Source organism: Chiloscyllium plagiosum, unplaced genomic scaffold (assembly GCF_037043375.1).
Source record: "Chiloscyllium plagiosum isolate Xiang-an unplaced genomic scaffold, Cpla_swu_hap1 HiC_scaffold_4, whole genome shotgun sequence".
NCBI classification, from domain to species: domain Eukaryota; kingdom Metazoa; phylum Chordata; class Chondrichthyes; order Orectolobiformes; family Hemiscylliidae; genus Chiloscyllium; species Chiloscyllium plagiosum.
In genome coordinates, this window is record NW_028270142.1 from 56610865 (window position 1) to 56634295 (window position 23431).

The 23431-nt window shown below is 40.3% G+C and overlaps 1 long non-coding RNA gene across 1 annotated transcript in view; it reads left to right on the forward strand.

The window, feature by feature from the left end:
• The window catches only part of LOC122549173 (uncharacterized), a 31510-nt gene extending 9004 nt beyond the window's left edge, over positions 1 to 22506 (forward strand). Inside the window, exon 3 of the long non-coding RNA XR_015756839.1 lies at positions 21174 to 22506. This is a non-coding gene — a long non-coding RNA (uncharacterized LOC122549173). The remainder of the gene's footprint in view (positions 1 to 21173) is intronic.
• The last annotated feature ends 925 nt before the right edge of the window (positions 22507 to 23431 follow it).

A 23431-nucleotide genomic window follows, 5' to 3' on the forward strand; every position in this document is an offset into this window, starting at 1 on the left:
TTGTGTCTCACTAACAAGATTGAGTTTTTTGAAGAAGTAACAAACAAGATTGAAGAGGGCAGAATGGTGGATGTCATCTATATGGACTTCAGTAAGGGGTGTGACTGGTTAGCATGTTAGATCACATGGAATACAGGGAGAACTAACCACTTGGATACACAACTGGCTCGAAGGTAGACGATAGAGGATGGTGGTGGAAGGTTGTTCTTCAGACTGGAGGCCTGAAACCAGTGGAGTTCCACAAGGATCAGTGCTGGGTTCACTGCTTATCGTCATTTATATGAATGATTTGGATGTGAACATAGGAGGTATGGTTAGTAAGTTTGCAGATGACACCAAAATTGGTGATGTAGTGGACAGTGAAGAAGGCTACTTCAGAGTTCAATGAGACCTTGATTAAATGGGCCAATGAGCCGAAGAATGGCAGATGGAGTTTAATTTAGATAAACGTGAGGACCTGCATTTTGAAAAGGCAAATCAAAGCAGAATTTATACACTTAATTCTAAAGTCCTGGGGAGTGTTGCTGAACAAAAAGACCTTGGAGTACAGGTTTATAGTTTCTTGAAAGTGGAGTCGCAGGAAGATAGGGTAGTGTGGAAGGTGCTCTCCTTTATTGGTCAGAGTATTGAGTACAGGAGTTGGGAGGTCATATTGCTGCTGTAAGGACATTGGTTATACTGCTTTCGGATTACTGCGTCAATTCTGGCCTCCTTCCTATAGGCTGCGGCTATTTTCCTTGAAGCATTGGAGGCTGAGGGGTGACCTTATAGATGTTTCTAAAATCATAAGGGGAATGGATAAGGTGAATAGCCCCTGGGGTGGGAATGTCCAAAACGAGAGGGCACAGGTTTAAGGCGAGAGGAGAAAGATTTATAAGATATCTAAGAGGAGCTTCTTCATACAGAGGGTGGTGTATGTGTGGAATGAGCTTCCAGAGGAAGCAGTGGAGTCTGGTACAATTGCAACATTTAAAAGGCATCTGGATGGGTATATGAATAAGGAGTTTAGAGAGATACGGACCAAATGCTGGCAAATGGGACTAGATTAATCGAGGATACCTGGTTGGCATGGACAAGTTGGACTGAGGGTTTGTTTCCATGCTGTACAGGTCTATGGCTCTATATGACTCAATGACACATTCTTCTCATCTCCAATCTGTATTTTCCTGAACTGTTGAACCATTCTTCATAGAACAAACCTTTCATCCTGGGTATCAGCCAAGTGAACCTAAGTGTTTTCCTGTGTCCTTTCTACCCTCTTCCCTTGAAGCAACTTGAACAATGAATTATGTGGATTAATTGATCATGTTGGATGCAGGATCAGAACTACAAGTTACAACTCCCAGCAGAATGCACTCATTCATTCACCCTTCTGAAAGGTTAAAGGAGTATCAAAAAATCAAATCTGGGATGGACTTGTTAGTCAAATGAACTTTGCAATTCATTTACTCAAGAAACTAGATGCAACAAGTAAAATGATGGGGCATGATCTATTTTTAACTTCACAAACTCTTGGTCTCTACCACATACAATGACAAGGGCAGCAGGCACAGTGAAATACCACCATCTCCAAGACACCTTCCAAACTGTGTGCCATCCTGACTTGAAATTACTCAAATTAATCCTTTACTGTCGTTGGATCCAAACCTGGATCTTCCATCCTAGCAGCACAGAGGGGCATCTACACCACATGGACTGCAGAGGTGAACAAGGACAGCTCACCACCACCTTCTCAGCGTTAATTATGTACAAGCAGCAAATGCTGGCTTCGTCAATGATGCTCAAATCCCACGAAAGAAAAAAAAAATTTGATTGAAAGATTATCTCTCTTGGGGCACAATTGGGACCTTTGTTTACAGAAAAATTCAATGATGTTGGAGGAGAGGAAGGAGGAGGCATGGCTGAGTTAATTTGTTACAATTATACGAAGGATACCTCGCACATTGAATCTCAGTCATAAATCCCCGAACAGTGGGAAATAAAATGTGAAAAATATAAAGGCAACTTAGAGAAGATTGTGCAATGTAGCAGAGTTACAATAACTGGGGGCTACAGTATTTCAAGGGAGACTGGATAAGACAAATACTTACAGTTTAGTGAGAAGTTCTTAGAATATGCCAAGGTCTCTTTCTGTACTAACACTGAAAATTCTGAAATGGGCATTAAACACCTTGCTAGTTTGAGGTTCCTTGTGCATAATTCAGATGCTCCAAACATGCATGGCCTGGAGTGGAGAAGCAGCCTGTGCTCACAAAAACATTACATAATCTATCAGAGCCCTAACCAGTGGGCTTTAATCAGCCTAAAAGCTATAACCAAGGTAAATTTGTTTAAAAATGCATTAATAAGCTAGGAGATACAACTGCATTTCTGAAAATCCCCCATTAACACAATGGGATCTCTGCTTTCCAATCCAATCATTGCTTCGATGTCCTCCTCATGCTTTCATCTTAATGTCTTGATTAATCCTGTCATAGTCACCCACAGTCTCAATCTCATCCCCTTCCCCTTTAAGGGCCTATGCCAGGACTGTTGCTGGTAAGATCTTACCTGGTGACCTGCCTGGAGAGTCCCAAGAGTCCCTACAGTGCCATAGTCTCATGTTGAGAATGTCTCGGGCCTACCCATTCAGGAACAGGGATAATTTTCTGTGACCCGTTCATGAAGTTTTAGGCCCAACAGGAGCCAAATGCTGGACTTCCAAGATTGCAGACTCTGTTTTCTCAACAATAATGTTGCTTGTTTTCTTCATATGCGACTGTACAGAACCGAACTGCATTTGTGTCTACGTATATATATATATATATATATATATATAAAGATATTTTTTATGAATAAAGTATATTTTTGAAATTAAGAAAAGGGTGGGAATCTGTACCTTGAGTCGGGCAAGTTTGTGTTGTCTCTCCTGCTTTGTTTGTATTTAAGGAACCTTTACCTGAGTCCATAACGAAGGAGAGTGAGAACTGTTTCGGATAAGACAGATTCCTTTCAGGAGGAGCCAGCAGCAGGAGCCAGAGGGAGGAGTCTAGACAGGGGAAGATTTAAAGTCAAGCCTGGGGGTTCTTGGACCTAGTTTCAGTTCGGGCATGTTCCTTTCAGGACAAGCCAGCAGCAGATGCTAACAGCATTCCTGATCACCATATCTGCAGGATGTGTACCAGCTTCAGCTGTTCACTGAATGAATGGACTGGCTTGACCATCAGTTGGAGACCATGAGGACCACACAAATGGTGGAGAGCATCATGGATAATAGTTATAGAAAAATGGTCACACCCTAAGTACAGAAGATGACCACTAGACAGGATAGGAGGTCAGTGCAGGTGTCCCCTGCAGCTGTCTTCCTGTCAAATAACTATTCAGTTTTGGATACTGGTGAAGGGGTTGTCCCATCAGGTGACAGAAGCAGCTGCAGCCAGTAGCACCACGGCTGGTCCTGCTGTGCAGAGGGGAGGGACAAAGCATGGTAGAGCAATAGTAATTGGAGATTTGATAATCGGGGGCACACACAGGAGTTTCTGTAGCAGCAACAGAGACACCAGGATGGTATGTTGCCTCCCTGGTGCCAGGGCAATAGATGTCTCTGAGCAGGTACAGAGTATCCTGATATGGGAGAGTAAACACACAGAAATCATTGACCACATTGGCAAAGGATAAAGGAGGGAGGTTATGTGTGGAGCCAAAGGAAATGGGTGGGATCTTTAATGAGTACTTTACATCGGTATTCACAAAGAGAGGGATGTGAGGGATGTTGAGGTAAGCGAAAGGTGTATGAATACTCTTGGACAGGTCAACATACTGAAAGAGGAAGTGCTGGGTGCCTTGAAATACATGATTGTAAACAAGTATCCCGGAATGGACCAGATCTATCCCAGGATACTGTGGAAGGCAAGGGAAGAAATAGCTGGGATCTTAACAGATATCTTTGCATCCTGTTTGGCTTCAGGTGAGGTTCCAGATGACTGGAGAATGACCAATGTTACTCCTTTGTTTAAAAAGGGAAACAGAGATAATCCAGATAATTACAGGCTGGTGAGCCTGACGTCAGTGGTGGGAAAGCTGTTGGAGAAGATACTGAGAGACAGGATTTATTCACATTTGGAAGCAAATGGACATGTTAGTGACAGGTAGCATGGGTTTGTGCAGGGAGGGTCATGTCTCAGCAACGCGATTGAGGTTTTTGAGGAGGTGACAAAAATGACTTACGTGGGAAGGGCAGCGGATGTTTTCTACATGGAATTTAGTAAGGCATTTGATAAGGTACCTCATGGAAGGCTGTACAGAAGGTAGAATCTCTTGGAATCAGGGGTTAGCTGGCTAAATGGATACAAACTGGCTTGGTCATAGAATTTAGCAAGTAGTGGTGGAAGGGTACTTTTGGAATGGGAAATCAGTAAGTAGTGTTTCTCAGGGATCAGTGCTAGGACCTTTTATTGTAACATATATAAATGATCCAGAGGAAAAATGGAGGTGGTCTGATTAGTAAGTTTGTGGATGATAACAAAATTGGTGGAGTTGCAGATATTGAGGAGGATTGTCACAGGATATAGCGGGATATTGATAGATTGCAGATTTGCACAGAGAAATAGCAGACAAATGTGAGTTAATGCTTTTTTGGAAGATCAAATCCAGGTGCAAATTATGCAATATCTGGCAGAAACCCTTAGGAGTATTGACATACAGAGAGATCTGGGCATACAGATCCACAGATCCCTGATTGCAGCAACACAAGTAGATAAGGTGGACAGGAAGGCATACATTGGCCGGGTCATCGAATAAAAGAGTTGGCAAGTCATGTTACAGCTATACAAAACTTTAGTTAGGCCACATTTAGAATATTATGTCCAATTCTGTTTGTTACACTACCAGAAGGATATGGATACTGTGGAGAGGGTGCAGAGAAAGTTTACCAAGATGTTGTCTGGTCTGGAGGGTTTTAGTTTCGAGAAAAGGTTTGATAAACTGAGATTGTTTTCACTGGAAAGACAGAAGCTGAGTGTGCAACCTGATAGAGGTCTACAAAATTATAAGAGGCGTAGATAGGATGGATAGTCAGGGCTTTTCCCAGTGTTGGAAAGGTTGACTACAAGAGGGCACAGGTTCAAGGTGAATGGGGAAAACTTAGGGGAGAAGTGCAGAGAAAATGTTTCACCCAGAGATGGTGGGTGCCTGGATAACATTGTCAGTGGAGGTGGTGGAAGTGGACATGTTAACAATATTTAAGTCATATCTTGGTAGACACATAAACGTGAGGTGAACAGAGGAATAGATACTGTGCATGGGCAATAAGTAGCAGGTCTAAATAAGGATTAGGAATCGGTGCAGGCTTAGTGGGCCAAAGGGTCTGTGCCTATGCTGGATTAATTGTATTGTGTTGTATTGTACAAGAGTGACTATCCTGGGCAGTAGAAGCCTGCAGGTAAACGCCTTCCTGTATATGGATGATATCATGCAGACTTCTGAACATTTGCAATCAGATCAAACTGGCCTTGGGAACCAAGACCGAGGCCATGTTCTTTGGGAACTGGACAAAATGATCCTTTTTCTCCTTTATCATCAGGTCAGCCTGTAGGTGTTGGACATATGGTTCAGTGGGGCTTGGGTGTGCAAAAACTTGGGAGGAGTGCATCGCCACAGAAACTGTGCATGTGGGAGGAGCACCGCTCCCTCTCTGTTGTGGGTTAAAAACCTGGTCACCAAGTGTGAATTACTGTATGTGGCATGCGGTTCTATCCCATTCCCCCAAGTCTGCACCACAACAGACACCCAAACACCTTCGATTTCATCTGGAGGTCAAAGATGAGTCATGCCTGCAGGGGCATAATGTACAAATCTCTGGATAGAAGGCATACCCAATGCCACCCTCATCCTATGGATGCCTTTGTGTGTGGCAGCATCAAGCTGTACATAAATCCTGGTACAAAGTGTCACTATGTGTTCAGGTTCTATCTGTCCCCTGGTGTTACAAAGGATAGGTCTGGCCTCGTTGTCAGAGATTACTCCAAGTAATTGGACTTGACCATATCAGCTGCCTGTCATGGAAATATTTGTGCAGAAAACACTTTGGACTACAAGTCCATTGGGCAGTGGTCAGCATGTAACATCTTAAAGGTTCTATAGGAAAAGGTGAAGGTAATCCTAATGAATAGTTCCTGGGCAGGTTGCCAATGTCATGTGGCAGAACACTTCATTACTAGAACCTTCTAACAAGTGCTAAGATGTGGCTTGGCTGATGGTGAGATGTTTCATGAGCACCTGGACTCTCTTTCTCAGTGCACTCTGCCCCCAAGGTGACTGTGGCAATGAAGAGATTGTTGTACATCTTCTTTTAGAATGTGCCTTTGCAAACTGGAGGGAAACGCAGTGGTTTTTGCTAGAGTTCATCTTGAGCAACTCCGTGATGTAGGACTGTCTTCTTCAGATTGTTTGCTGGATCCACACACTGAGGCAAACGTCGATTGTGCCTGGAACGTCATCAACTCGGTTTAAGATGCTCTTTGGTCTGCCTAAAACATGATGATCTTTCAATGCAAACAGTTGTCCTCATCCAAGTGTTGCAGATGGGCACATTCTGAGATTCAGAACTACGCACCGATGGACACACCAAAGCTTCAGACAACCACTGCCAAAGTGGAAAGGGCCACCACCAGGCCTTTCAGCCATTATATCCTGAGAGTCTGTTACTTTACAGAAATTCTTCTAGCTTGGCTTGAAAGATATAAAATTTCTTGTTATATTTAATCAGTGTTTCAATTTTCCCCATGGTAGGCTTATGCGGAAAGTCAGGAGGCATGGGATAGAGGGAAATTTGGCCAATTGGATAGAAAACTGGCTAACCGGTCGAAGTCAGAGAGTGGTGGTAGATGGTAAATATTCAGCCTGGAGCCCAGTTACAAGTGGAGTTCCGCAGGGATCAGTTCTGGGTCCTCTGCTGTTTGTAATTTTTATTAATGACTTGGATGAGGGAGTCGAAGGGTGGGTCAGTAAATTTGCAGATGATACGAAGATTGGTGGAGTTGTGGATAGTGAGGAGGGCTCTTGTCGGCTGCAAAGGGACTTGGATATGATGCAGAGCTGGGCTGAGGAGTGGCAGATGGAGTTCAACCCTGCCAAGTGTGAGGTTGTCCATTTTGGAAAGACAAATAAGAATGCGGAATACAGGGTTAACGGTAGGGTTCTTAGTGAGGTGGAGGAACAGAGAGATCTTGGGGTCTATGTTCATAGGTCTTTGAAAGTTGCCACTCAGGTGGATAGAGCTTGTAAGAAGGCCTATGGTGTATTAGCATTCATTAGCAGAGGGATTGAATTCAAGAGTTGTGAAGTGATGTTGCAACTGTACAGGACTTTGGTTAGGCCACATTTGGAGTACTGTGTGCAGTTCTGGTCGCCTCACTTTAGGAAAGATGTGGAAGCTTTGGAGAGGGTGCAGAGAAGATTTACCAGGATGTTGCCTGGAATGGAGAATAGGTCGTACGAGGATAGGTTGAGAGTGCTAGGCCTTTTCTCATTGGAACGGCGAAGGATGAGGGGTGACTTGATAGAGGTTTATAAGATGATCAGAGGAATAGATAGAGTAGACAGTCAGAAACTTTTTCCCCGTGTGCAACAGAGTGTTGTTACAAGGGGACATAAATTTAAGGTGAAGGGTGGAAGGTATAGGGGAGATGTCAGGGGTGGGTTCTTTACCCAGAGAGTGGTGGGGGCATGGAATGTGCTGCCTGTGGGAGTGGTAGAGTTAGAATCTTTGGTGACCTTTAAGCGGCAATTGGATAGGTACATGGATGGGTGCTTAAGCTAGGACAAATGTTCGGCACAACATCGTGGGCCGAAGGGCCTGTTCTGTGCTGTATTGTTCTATGTTCTATGTTCTATGACACCTAAAGATGCAATACTGAAATGAGAAATTTGATATTTTTTATTGTACTTAATGCAATGTATGACTTGAACTGCTTTGTAATATACTTACAGTAAATCTATGAATATATTGCAAAAAGTAAACTCACCAAGAGTTGTTGAACAGCACTTTCCAAATCCATGGCCTCTAACAATCTGGAATGACAAGGGTAGCAGACACAGGTTACCCTCCAAGTCACCCACCATCCAGACTTGGAACCATCTGGCTGTTGTTTCACTGATGCTGGATGAAAATTCAGGAACTTTCTTTCCTAACAGGGTGCAAAATACTGAGGATGCCAGAAAGCAGAAATAAAAACACAAAATGTCAGAGAAACACAGCAGGTCTGGCACCATCTGGAGAGGGAGAAACAGAGCTAATGTTTCAAGTCTAATACAACACTTCAATTCAATGAAGACTCATATTGGACTTGACACTATAATCCAGAGAGTGAGCACCAGTCAGCCTTGAAGGGCAATTGCAAGCAGTCAGGGGAATTGCATATTGTCAGTCAAGGAACTGCATTCACAGCAGTCAGGAGACTGGTCAGTCATGGCTAAGGACTACTTGTCAAAGTTGGTCAAAGCTCTGGGTGATTGCAGTCACTCCCTTTTAAATGTAACTTAGTGTGGCACCTTGGCCATTTTGCTGCAAATGCTGTGACCAGGGCCATGGTGGGGCAGATAAAATGCCTCCTACAGCTTGGAATAATCTGGAGCTAGAGGTTCCTATATAAACTGGAACGAATGTGCCACATTATCCTGGCGTACTGAGCTCTGTATAATTGGAGCTGGCAATGAGGTGATGTGATGAGTGTTGAGGAACTGGGAGGAAAACAGCAAAATACATTGTTTGACCAGAGGTGTTACCTCCTTTATGTTGGTAAAGCCTGAACTTATCTCGGGACAGTGACGGGAAAGAAATTCTGGGATTCGCATATTAATCGATCGAAACCTGCATTTGCCATCCAAACTGATTAAGGATCTAAGGGCCATCTTAAGTGTGTTCAATTCATTTGCATGAGTTGTATGATCCTTTGATCTTTTCCTTTTAAATTCTGTGTCTAAGGTCTTTCTCTCTCACTGGCACCTGATGAAGGAGCAGCACTCCGAAAGCTAGTGTTTTCAAATGACCCCATAGATCTATAACCTGGTGTTGTGTGACTTTTGACCAAAGAAAAAGAATATTCAGCCCAACTTGGTTGACTGTAAATTGCCTCAGAAATGGTCACTAAATCACTCAAGGGCAATTAGGGATGTGCAACAAATGCTGGCCCAGGCAGCAACATCCAAATCCAAAGGGGCAATAAGAAAAAGTCTTCACCAGATCGACTGCAGTAGTTCAAGAAGGCAGCCTTTCACCACCTTCTCAAAGGCTAATGGAGATGGGCAATAAATGTTGTCCTGACCAGTACAGGGGTCCCTGATTTACCAATGTCCAACTTACGAACAATTGAACTTCCAAATGCGATCCCATTCACGGGTGTAATTTTAAAGATCCAACATACAAACAGTTCCTGTAGTTATGAATGGCTCTTTTATATTGTCCTGCACTAAGTTCCAATTGCAAACAAATCAACTTCCGAACGGACTGAAGAACAGACCTGTCTGCAACCAGAGGACTGCCCATCATGCTTACATCCCATGAATAAATAAAAAGAAAACAGTTTCATTTTTCATTAAACCCCGCCTACATCTAGCCCCGATGTTGTCAACTTGAATTCACTGCTTTTTGCAACTTGTGCTATGTAGTCCTCCTTTTCAGGAAACCAAACAGGTGAGAAATTCATGCAAAGAAACCTGGCTATAGGTGCTTTGCCTATAGTTGGCCTTGAACCACATCCTGTATTTTGATGCAAAGACACTGATGAGATATTGCACATTCTGAATATAGTTCCTTCTGCTTGCAAATTAAGCTAAAACCACTTCCTTTTAGAACATGTAGAAATTTAAATTGAGATAGTGGCAGTGTCTGGCATTTTTAATTGCTTGTCAATTCTTCAATAACATGAAATTTCTTAGATCTTTTTCTGGAGTAAGCTATTATTATGTTTCCTTTTTTCATCACAGCTGATAATTTCTCTGGTTATTGTTCAGTGCCATCAAGTAGACCTGCATAAGTTTTCAATTGTCTTGGTACTTCACAGTAACACCAACTTGCACTAACCTGACGTCTTAAATGTCGTAAGATGCTCTGAGGTGCTTCACAGGAGAGTCATCAAACACATTTTGACACAAAGTCAAACAATGGAATATTTCAACAGGCGGCCCAAAGCTTGGTCAAAGAGGTATGCTTTAAGGAGGGCATTTAATGGTGTAAAGAGAGACACAAAGAGATGTAGAGAACAGGTGAGGTCAGAATTAGAGGACGACAGATGCAGATATAGATTCATACGGGGAAGCAGACACTTCGCGCAGGTGATTTCATTTCTATTCGTTCATGGCCATTACTATCCAGGCCAACATTTAATGCCCATCCCTAACTGTCAACTACATTGCTGCAGATCTGAAGTCACATGCAGGCCAGACCAGGTAAGGAGGGAAGTTTGCTTACCCAAATGACATTAGTAAATCATATGGATTTATCCAACAATGAACAATGATTTTTATGGTCATCATTAAACTCCTATTTCCAGATATTTATTGAATTCAAATTCCACCATCTGCCTCAAACCTTGAATGCATTGTTTGAGCTGAGGTGTCACTTTTTTAAAATAAAAACTTAAGTTATCTTGAGAATGTGATCAAAAACAAATTCTGGGATTTACATATTAATGAACCAAAGTGGAAGTGCCAGTGTTGGACTGGGGTGGACCAAGTTAAAAATCACATAAGACCAGGTTCCAGTCCAATGGGTTTATTTGGAAGAACAAGATTTCAGAGCGCTGCTCCTTCATCAGATAGCTGACGAGCAGGATCATAAGCAGAATTTATAACAAAAGATTACAGTGTTATGCAACTGAAATGATATATTGAACAAACCTAGATTGCTGTTAAGTCTTTCATCTTTTAGAATGGGTTGCAGGTTTTGGTTCATTGAGACGTAAATCCTAGAACTTCTTTTAGATTATTTTCTCGAGATAACTTAAGATTTTAGAAAAAGGTGACATCTCAGCTCAGAAAATGCATTAAAGCTTTGGGGTTAGAGTGTGTCTGTATCCCAATCTTGAGTTAGACTGGTTCAATTTCCAAAGTAGGAATTTATAAAATGTTACATGGATTGACTGCCTGCAGATTGCACGCTTTTTGAGAAAAATAAAATGTGTCTGCAAATATAATTCTGCAAATGCAAATTCACCCCATGGAATTAAATGTGTGTGTGTGTGGTGCATGAGAGAGAGAGAGAGAGTGTGAGTGTGTGCATGTGAGTGTGAGTGCATGTGAAAATGTGCGTGTTTGCGTGTGTGTGTGCTTGATGAACCAAAACCTGCAAACCATTCAGAAATATGAGACTTAACAACAATCTAGGTTTGTTCAATATATTGTTGTAGTTGTGTGACACTGTAATCTTTCGATATAAATACTGTGTCTTATGATCCTGCTCCACAGCTACCTGATGAAGGAACAGTGCTCTAGTGCTTCCTGCAATCTGGTGTTGTGTGATTTTTAAGCATGTGCCATGTCAGGTTTCAAACCAAGGTCCCCAGAATATTACCTGGGTCTCTGGATTAATAGTCTAGCTAAAATGCCACTAGGAGGCAACAGCATAGTGGTAAATTTCACTAGGTTGCTAATCCAGATAATGTTCTGACATGGGATCAAATCTTGCAAGGGCAGATGGAAGGTAAATTCGATAAAAATCTGGAATTAAGAGTCTGATGATAATTATGAATTCATTGTTAGGAAAAGCTTATGTGGTTCACTAATGTCCTTTAGGAAAAGAAACTGCCATCCTTACCAGATCTGGCCTACATGTGACTCCAGACCCACAACAATGAGGTTGACTCTTAAGTGCCCACTGGGCAATTAGGGATGAGCAATAAATGCTGGCCTAGCCAGCGAGACACACATCCAGGAGTGAATAAAAAATGAAAGGTCATCATTCCTCTTGGAGAGATGAGGCATGTTGAACAAGTGGAAATAATATTAATACAACAGGCCATGGGTCTATAACAGTCTTACTGTCCAATTTCTGTCAGTTCAGGGGAGGGTAGCACAATGTTCACTGAGAGGAGGGACTGCTCATACTGGCAATAAGGAACAGAGTTGTAAATAACTCCAGCCATTTTTTTGCATTGATGAATACTTTTAAGAAAAGGTCTCAATACCAAATATTTGACACGATATTTCACGATCGTAAACAACAGCATGAAAGGACTAACTCTCACTCTCAATGTATGGACATTGATAGATACTAAGCTGATCATAGGTAAAACTGCACAATAAAGATTTGAAACAGCAGTGTAAAGGGTTAGTGTTAATATGTAAATAAGGTAATCCTCGTCATCAATAATATAAGATCACATAACTAATAGAATTACAAAGATGGTTCTAAACTGGCAGGCTATATAGAATCTTATCCTATATATAGTACATTGCATTTGCTAGGGCTCCTTCGGTATATATAAAGGTAATCCTGGATAATGTTAGTAGAAAAACTAGTGAGTTTTGAGCAGATTTGTAGATCAGGTTGAGGTTCTGGATGTAAGTTTGCTTGCAGAGCTGGAAGGTTCGTTTTCAGATGTTTCATTACCATACAATGTAACGTCATCAGTGAGCCTTCAGTGAAGCACTGGTGTTAGTGAACCATTTTCTATTCATCTATTTAGGTTTCCTTGGGTTGAGGATGTCATTTCCTGTGGTGATGTTATTTCCTCTTCTTTTTCACAAAGGGTGGTAAATGGGGTCTAAGTCAATAGAGTTGATAGAGTTCTGGTTGGAATGCCTTGCTTCTTGGAATTCTCATGCATGTCTCTGTTTGACAATCTTTTTTTGGTGTTGTCAAGCGTCCTTTTTCTGCAGGTAGGATAACAATTATTTTATCTTTTTTCAGTCCTCCTAAGGCCTTCCTTTCTTGTGTATTGAGTGTGTTTTTTTTCTGCTTAATGTTGGTGTGACTCTGTCTAATTGTTTGCTGCATTACTTACGTGGCTTCATTGTCTTTCAGTATTATTTCTAATGCTGCTAAGAATTCTTTCTATTCCGCATCCAGGAAGTTGTAATTTAATCCTCTTACTAAGACGGCTTTCTCAGTGTCTTTTAAGGGTCGGTCAGATAAGGTTTTTTTTTATCCATGCTTCTGTGTTGCCTGTGTTGTTATTTTGTGTGAGTTTGTCTTGTCTATTTCTGCAGGGCAAGTTTTTTCATTTTCATTTTCTGTGTTTGTCACTGTCTAATGTCTATGGCTCATTGTACTATGTCTGTCCACTCATGGTCTGTAGAATTAGTGAGTAAAGTTTTTTGGCATGTACTTTGTACTTATGGAGTCTGTTGTGGGCATCATCAATCATTTCTCTCAGCATTCTGCAGCCTTGCAAGATACCTAGCAAGAAATGTAACAAACACTACATTGGACAAATAGAAAACTAGCCACCAGGATACATGAACATCAATTAGCCACAGACAGACATGACCCACTATCACTAGTATCCTTACATATAGATGAGGAAGGAAACCACTTTGACTAGGACAACATATCTATCCAAGGACAAGCCAAACAGAGACACGCACGAGAATTCGTAGAAGCATGGCATTCCAACCAGAACTCTATCAACAATTTGACCCCATTTACCACCCTCTGAGAAAAAGAAGAGAAAATGGCATCACCAACCCAAGGAAACCTAAACACATAAATAGAAAGCGGGTCACAAATACTGGTGCTTCACTGAAGGCTCATTGATGACGTTACCTCGTATGGGGACAAAACATCTGAAAACAAACCTTCAGTTCAGCAGTAGAACCTCTATTTACAAACAGAATTAGATGAGTATAGATGATTATTCTATACTGATTTTATTGTCCACTTTCCTTCAAATTTCATCTATAGCTAATTTAATCACTCTTACCACTTTTGTGCTGTCTGCACAAGTTCAAATTTGCCCCAGGAAGTGTCAGGAATCATGCAAATGGGACACTCCATGGACATTTTGTGATATTTGCCTATTGTTATCCTGACAATATTGGCACCAGTTCTTAACCATTTAATTTAAAATCAAACGACACCAGGTTATAGTCCAACAGGTTTATTCGGAAGCACTAGCTTTCAAAACTCTCCCAAAGCTAGTGCTTCCAAGTAAACCTGTTGGACTATAACCTGGTGTTGTTTGATTTTTAACATTTCCCCTCCCCACTTCAATACCGGCATCTTCACATTATGGTTAACCATTTACGGTTGACTTACACAAAGTCTTCTTCCATAGACAACTAAAAGGATACGGGACAACATTAAACTAAAAGAAAGAGTGGACAAAAATGCAATATGCAGCACAGAACCTGCGGAATAGGAAGGATACAAAGACCAGCAAAGGGCACTACACGACTTATAAGAGCTACTGAAATAGATTATGAAAAGCAACTTGCAAGGGACTGCAAAATTAAAAAGAAGAAATTTTACATTTACATACAGAGAAAGTAAGTGGTCAGGAGCAATGTTCAGTCACAAAAAGTGCAGATATTGTCAATGGCTATGCGAAAAATGTCAAGTATAGTGAACAATAACTTTGCCTCAGTAATTACAGCAGAAAAATAGGATAGTATGCTTGAATTCCCAAGGAAATTAATAGTGGATTGGCAACAGAGGCTGAGTAATGTTAACATAAATAAAACAGCGATAATGAGGAAATTAATGGGATTAAAGATTGACAAATTCCCAGGACCTGATGGTTTCCAGCTGAGGGTGATAAAGAAAACAGGGGAGCACTAATTACAGATGCCATAACTATAATCTTTCAGAGTTCCCTAGATTGTTTCCCCCTTGTTTGGAAAATTGCACGTCACTCCGCTTTTTAAAAGGAAGGAAGAGGAAAACCAGAGAAGTGCAGATCGGTTAGCCTAACATCTGTGGTGGAGAAATTGTTAGAATCTATATTCAAGGTTACAGTAACTGAACACCTCAAACAGTTTCAGTTAATCAGGGAGAGCCAGTACTGATTCATGACTATGTTATGTCTGACTAACCTCATTGAATTTTTTTTTGAAGAGTTGACTAAGGTAGTAGACAGGGGAATGTTTATGGATGTTGTCTGTATAGACTTCCGGACGGCATTTGATAAAGTCCTGCATAAGAATTGTTAACTCAGGTACGAGCTGCGGAATTGAGGACAAATTGCTGACATGGCTGGGAAATTGGTTGAATGGCAAATGATAAAATGATGAAAATTAAGGTAATGGCTAGGTACTCAGGTTGACAGGAAGTGACCAGTGGTATCCCATAAGGATCTGTGTTAGGGCCTTAATTCTTTGCATTATTTATTAATGACTTGGATAAGGGCATAGTTTATCAGATATACAAATTTGCCAATGACACAAAGTTAGGCAACATTGCAGACAATATAGATGGTTGCATAAAGTTATAAAGTGGTACTGTTAGACTAACTGATTGGGAAAAACTGTAGCAGATAGAATTCCATGTAAGCAAATGTGGGATTATCCACCTAGACTGAAAGAGGATTGCTCAGGGTACTTGCCTAGATGGAATCATGTTAAATATAGCATATGCCCAAAGAGACAGAGGGAATAGATCTTTAAAATATCACAAACATATGCAGAAAATAATCAAGTAGGCTAATAGAATGCTGGCCTTTATATCTAGGGGACTAGAGTACAAAAATGCAGAAGTTATGCTGCAGCTATACAAAACCCTGGTTAGACCATATTGGAGTATTGTGAGTATTAGGGCAGCAGCCCTTAGGAAGGGTAGGAAAAAATGAGGACTGCAGATGCTGGAGATCAGAGTGAAAGAAAAGCAAAGCCACCCCCCCCTCCCCCCCCCCCCTCCCCCCCCCCCCCCCACACACCCCTACCCACCCATTTATCTCTCAGCCCCCTTGGGCCATCCCCATATTCCTGATGAAGAGCTTATGCTCATAACGTTGACTCTCCTGCTCCATGCATGCTGACTGACCGGCTGTGCTTTTCCAGCACCACACTCTCCAACTTAGGAAGGATATATGAGGCGTACAACATAGACTTGCAAAAATAATACTTGGACTTTAGGGAGTTAAACTATGAGGAGAGATTATACAAATTGGGCCTGGTTTCTCTAGAATTTAGATGGTTATGGGGTGATCTGATCACAATCTTCAAAATAGTAACAGGAAAAGACTGAGGAGATAAAGATAAACTATTTCCACTTGTTGAGGATTCTAGACTAAGAGGCAGAGTCTGAAATTAGGGCCAGGCTATACAGGGGAGATTTTTGGTGCACTTTTACGCACAAAGGGTGGTAGATGTTTGAAACTTTCTTCCACAAATAGCAGTGTAAGCAGGATCAGTTGTTACTTTTAAATCTGAGATCGATAAAGTTTTGTTCAGCAAATGTATTAGGGGATATGGGCCAAAGGCAACTAAATGGAATTAGGTCACAGATCAGTTTCATTGAATAGAGGAACCGGCTTGAAAGATTGAATATCCTACTTGTGTTCCAATGCTCCTATGCATATTTTGCTTCTCATGAAAACTGAATGACTAATATTTAGAAGAGTTGTGACATGGCTGGTTTGGACAGGGCCTTTTTTGAGAGAAATATTGATTGGGTTCCCACTTATTTACACAGTGAGTGATAGTGACATGATACTCACTGTCTACTCGTGGAAGTGGAGAAAACTAAGAGTTTGAGAAAATGTTTGGATGGGCACTCATGGGAAATCAACTTGCGAGGTTATGGGGCTAGAAAGGGGAAATTGGATTGAAGGAATTTCTCTGAGAAGGCTTCCATGATCTCAATGGCCTCTGCCTATTTTGTATAGACTCTCTGACTTGTGCTCAATGGAAGGAAACTAAACCTATTGTTAAGTTCCATCACAGTTAGATGTGTTCAGGAACAAGTCAAGGCTTGTTTTTTCTCACGTTCTCCTCACTTTAAAATGCTGACTCATGTTCCGCTTCCACAGGACAGGTGCTGAAGCTTTCCCAAGCCTCACCCAGGTCTCTAAAATAATGGATGGGTTGACTGCAAAAGGATGCGGGGGCAGTAAATAGAGGAGAAGGTGAGTGGGAGGGTGCACAGGGAGATCATCATTGCTAAGCCCAGTTATCAATCAACATTCACACCTATATTATAAAGCAGCATTTAGGAAAGAGGAGTGTGGAACAATGCCTAATTTTTTTCTCCTCCTCCTTAGCCCAGAGCATTGAAGTTATTCAGAGTATGGTTGCATCCTCCTTAGTTTGATGAGATGCTCTAATTTAGCACAGATCAGGGATTTTGAAATCAGGACAGTTCAGGCCTGTTTGATTTAACTCCTCCTTCCTTAACTGCTGAGATAGCTCCTTGAAGTTTTTATTTGGGGGCCAATGACTGGAACTAAGTGATGTTTCCAATACAAGCTTGCTTCCTTAATTAGCCTTTGGTGTAAGGATTTGCAATTTGGCTTCTTCCACTTACTTAGTCAACTTTGTATTTCCTGGGATTAAAATGTAACCTGGTATTTTAAATGAGTCATTTCAAGTACAAATTTAAGGCCTCTCAATAAATATATTTTTAACTAAAGTGGAGCATTATAATGTAAAGTTGACAATATGTTACTGTTAGTTGCAGCTTTAATTTCACAGAAAATCTTCAATGGCTTATGTTTTATGAATAGTCTTTATACATCAAACAAATATTCACATATCCTTACTTAGTTAGTTCCAAGCATTCTCATTATAGTTACAATGTCTGTTTAGCTTGTGGTTCTCAGAGTTATGTTTAATGAGACTTGTCAGGTAAAACAGTTAAGAAAAGCTGATCATGCAGACATTAAGCTTTGTTTGAATAGCCCTGTACTAAATTGTTATTAAATTGAAATGAAATATGACAAGGGATTACTAAAGTAAATTTTCTCACCAAATTTAAGGATGGGGAAGTAAAGGATTGGCTGAGTCCTTTCTCTTAACCCCAAAAAAATCCTCTTCTTAAAAAGGCATCATTTGAGTATCCTGGATTACCTCTTGCAGCATCCCAACCTATTATTTACTCAATTGTTGGGGCCAATGTGTCTAAACTACAAGCTCTGGAATTTCATTCTAAAACCTCTCTAATCCTTTCTTCTCAATTAAGACACTCCTTAATGTCAACCACTCTGATCAAGGATTTAACCACCAGTATTATTGTCCCTTCCACTGGTCTGGTCTCAGTTTTTATCGTTTGTCTGATATTTGTCCATGAAACATGTCAGGATGTTTTGCTACATTAAAGGTGCTGTGTAAGTGCAAGTTGCTGTTATTGCTGTTGCCCTCAGTCCATCAACAATGATTCTTGATTAATGAAGTGATTACTAAAGTTCTCAGTGTGGTCGTGTTAGCTGATCTCATGAAGGACAAGTCTAGGGGGCATTACAATTTTCCCCACTACCCTAGAACAGAAGGAAGAAAACCAGCAAACATTCTCACTCACAATTCTTATCCAGAAATCCTGCTTGTAAGAACATTTGGCTGTTCACTGTGAAAGGGCCACACTGTGGTTAAGGATGGGTTAAAACACAGCATGGTGTCACACCATGGAGTGCAGGTTTACAGCTCCTTGAAAGTAGAATCCCAAGTAGATAGGATAGTGAAGAAGGTGTTTGGTATGCTTTCCTTTATTGGTCAGAGTATTGAGTACAGGAGTTGGGAGGTATGTTGCAGCTGTACAGGACATTGGTTAGGCCACTTATGGAATATTGCATGTAAATCTTGTCTCCTTCCTATTGGAAGGATGTTGTGAAACTTGAAAGGGTTCAGAAAAGATTTACAAGGATGTTGCCAGGGCTGGAGGATTTGAGCTATAGGGAGAGGCTGAACAGGCTGGGGCTTATTTCCCTGGAGCATCGGAGGCTGAGGGGTGACCTTATAGAGATTTACAAAATGATGAGGGGCATGGATAGGATAAATAGACAAAGTCTTTTCCCTAGGGTGGCGGAGTCCAGAACTAGAGGGCATAGGTTTAAGGTGATAGGCGAAAGATATAAAAGGGTTCTAAGGGGCAATGTTTTCACACAGAGGGTGGTGCATGTATGGAATGAGCTGCCAGAGGATGTGGTGAAAGCTGGTACAATTACAGCATTATAAAAGGCATCTGGATGGGTATATGAATAGGATGTGTTCACAGGGAAATGGGCCAAGTGCTGGCAAATGAGACTAGATTGGGTTGGGATATCGAGTCAGCATGGACGAGTTGGACTAAAGGGTCTGTTTCCGTGCTGTACATCTCTAAGACTCTAAGTCTTTGGCTAGAACATAGGGAGGATTGTCTATTCATCTAAATAGCAAATATCTTTGACCTGGCAACATTACTTCTGGAAAATCATCCTTGGCTCCCTTCGATTTTTCATTTCATGTTCTTGCAAAGCCTCAAGCTTAAAATTAACCTTTTTTCTTAAATTCCTCCATGGTTTTATCAATCCCTTTTTCTATATCCTCCTCTCAGCATCCATTCCTCCAAGTACTCTGTGCTCCTTTAGTTCCGGCCTTTTTTGCACCACACCATTAGTGGGCCTACCTTCAGCTGTTCTAACTCTAGACTCCGAAATTCCTTGTTTTTTAACATCACAATTTTCCCTTAAGACATTCCTTAAAACCTAACTGTTTGCTGTTCAGTGAAGAACCTCTGACAGCCTCACTATATTACAGGCGCTGTATAAATAACTTGTTGTTAGGTTAGTCTTAAGTTCTAGAGTAGGAAAGCCACATGTCACTAGGAGGGTGGTACCTCTGACAATTCAGAAGCACTGCACGGAAATTCTGGCTCAGTTTATGAGTTCAGGCACTGGATCAAGCCTGGAATCAACATTAGAATTAGTTTATTGTTCTGCTTATGGATGCTTATATGGCTGCCTTTTCAGATTAGTTTTGGCCTGGTATACATTAGTAAATGTTCCTCTACCTAACAGTGACAATAGTCTGGCTGGCAGGTTTCTGCAGTGCTCCCTGCATTTCCACTGTTATACACTTTTATTCACTCAGAGGTAGTACATGTCTCTCAGGCACAGACTGTTCCTTCTCTCATCTCAGAGTCTAGCACACGATGATTGTTATGTCTCCATATACACCATTATCTTATTATTTGACAGAAATCAGTAATGAGATTGTGCCTTTGATTTGTCACTTGTATAACTTGGCACCAGAGAGGACATTAAGCAATAACTGTTTATAATTCATAGATATCTTTCACAGTGAGACTAATGCTACCATTCACCTGTGCATTTTCCAAAAGGCGATCATTTAATAGCTAATGTGAGTGAGAATTTTGACATTTTTTTAACTGAAATTACTAAGGCAAATTGTAATCTGTAATTCAGATGAAAGGTCACAGATCTGAAATGTTAACTCTATTTTTCTCTCCACAAGATACTGTCGGACTTGTGAGTATTTCCATCATATTTTGTTTTAATGTGACCTTTAACTGCTGTTTGACCAACCCATTCAGTTGAACATGAGTTATATAATGGAATCTGCTAGTCTGTGTGACTTATTACAAAACGTCACTCACAATGTTTTTACCCAAAGGACATTGGGGCAACCAAATTACTGTTTTAACATGTTATTTACTTTCTTTTCATATTTATAAATGTTCCAATCCTACATTATTCAGTTTATCCAGAGCCTGCTAGAGAGTGTGGATAATTATTCCTTGAAATTCTAGTGAAATAAATCCAACAAAACACTACCCTTAGAGGAATGCAAAGATGGCCCTTTGCTCATTGGGTTTCTTTGCCTTCCTTTCTACAATCTGCTCAAACTTGTCTGTCAGAGTCCTTCCTGAAAGCTGGTAGATCTGTTAGTTGAATGTTCAACATTGGTGGAAGTTATTGGACCATATTGTTGCCATCTGAATCATTTAAATGGAGTAATAATGACTCCTAATAACTGCAACATTTAGCTGAACAGCCAAGTACCGCTCCATGCAGGACAACAGCAAGGTTGAAAAGAGTAAGAGAGAACACTAGAGACATCAGAGTGTTAAAGTGCGATGACTCCAAGTATGTTTTCAAGCTTGTGCACATTGTAAGAAGAAAGAAAAATAGATGTTTTGAGAAATGAATTGCAATTCTGATGTTTTTTTTGATTGTAGATAAATGGGTGATTTGCAAAACTTTCAAAAGCTGTTATCTGTGTGTGGCCACTTTATGCAAAATAATGAATTTTTCATTTATTTTTATCAGGTTGTACGCATTAACTGTTTAGGTTAAGCAAAAATTGCCACCCTGGGAAGGAAAAATAGCTGCATTACTGAGTGAAAGCAAAGGACTTCCTATGTGACAACAGTGACTTTACTTCAGAAAGTTAGCTTGGGACATGCTGAGGTTGTGAAAAGGCACTATATAAATGCAAGTACTCTCATTCAGAACACAGAAGGAAATTCGAGGATTAATCAGCCTGGGTATATGGCCTTGACAATTGTTTATTCAGCGGGGATGACATCAGATTCTTTGCAGTCCTATTGAAATGGAGAACGTCATTTGCTCTTGATATAACCTGATGAATTTAAAAAACAACAGGAAATTCATTTAAGAATGAAATATCCAAGATAATATAACAAGAATGTTGAAGCATTGTATCATTATGATGTAACTTCAAGCAAAATGTGTTGTTAGTACATGAAAGACACGTTTAAGTAAAATTTGATACATTTGATAATTCAAAACCAACTGTCTCCCAGGATTTAATTCTTTAATCTCTGAGATTGTGCAATTTCACAAGCAATATCGAGTCAAATAGAAAACCATACCCTACCAGATGTGTTTTTAATTTTTGACAGATTGAGTTGTATTTACTAAGATCGTAAAGGTGAGCTTACAACAATGTATCCTTTATTTATTGTTTGTATTCACTTTGTAAGATAAGTTTTTACCATCTTGTAATCTCTATTTACATTGGCACAGTGATATTAATAAGGTAAAATCATAGAAAGATTGTATCTTCTGTGAGAACCATCCAGCTCAAAACATCATTAAATCTGCCATTTTTATTTTGAAGGACGCATTGACATTTAGAATTGCATTAGATGTTTGCTATCTTAACGAATGTGTTGGGGGTGAAATTGGTTCTCAATAACAACATCAAATGATGTTGAATTGTCAGCTTGTTTTTTTTTGCTCAAAAACTGCATGAATCCATGTTATATTCTGTAAATCCCTTTTTAGAAATAGAATCAGTCTGAACATTGGGACACAGACATCCAGATTTTAGCCTCACACCTTAAATGCATTATCTGAGCTGACAGGGCACCTATTGTTAAAGTTCACCTGAGAATGTAACTTTTAAAAAAAGTTCTGGGATTTACATATGAAAGAACTGAAACCAACATGGTCATTCTAAAAGATGAACGACTAAACAAACAATCCAAGTCTTTTTCAATATACAATTTCATTTACATCATACTGTAAAGTTTTGCTATAAGTTCTGTATCCTACGATCTGATACTCCACAACCACCTGATGAAGGAGCAGCACTCCAAAAGCTAGTGCTTCCAAATAAACTTGTTGGACTATAATGTGGTGTTGTGTGATTTGTAACTAAGAATATGGGGTAAGCCATTTAGGGCAGAGATGAGGAAAAATTTCTTCACGCAGACAATGGAATTCTCTGCCACAGAAAGCAAAACCATCAAATGTTTGCAAGAAGGTTATAGATGTAGTTCTTTGGGCCAAAGAGACTTACATAGCAGATAAAATGTTTTATTTAATTTGTTAACATTAATATTTCGGATGACAACTGGTGAACAAATTACTTATGATCAGATGCAAATCCAGCAAAGACTGATTTTGTAATGGATACCTCTAGTTACACTGAGTTATTAAGCCATTCAGACTATCAAAAAGAATACAAGTTTAATAGTGTGTACTTCATATAATTATACCTCAATAAGTTCCAATAATTGCTATTAAACTGTGTTTTGAATGACGCAACAACCCTGATCAAGCTTTTCCACATGCAGTTAATGACATTATAGTCCTGCGGCTTTGCTTTCATTGATAGGATACCTTTGCACCTTTGTACTTGAACAAATAAAGAAATACCGTGTTACTGTCATTTCACAGCTGTAAGACACACCCATGAATGAAGATTACAGACTTCAAATAAAAATGCTAACAAATGCATTTGGCAATCACCTCATTGACCGTAACAGAGTGTCTGATGGATCAGTATGTTTCCAACACTGCATGATATTCTTCTTATCACAATCATGCCTGACTGTGGGATTTGCCTCTGATTGGCAAAACATGGCACAAAGGGGAACTGAAAAATAATGCAAAGCCAATTGATGCACATCTGGTTCTGTATGAAATGTGGACCTCTGGCCTTGACAGAGCCCGGATACATCAGTACCTTTCTCAGTCAGAGACCATTACTCTGACCTAAGTGTCAATTAAGTCCATTCTTGTTCACTAGTCCAATGTTAATAGTTTTTCAGATGACT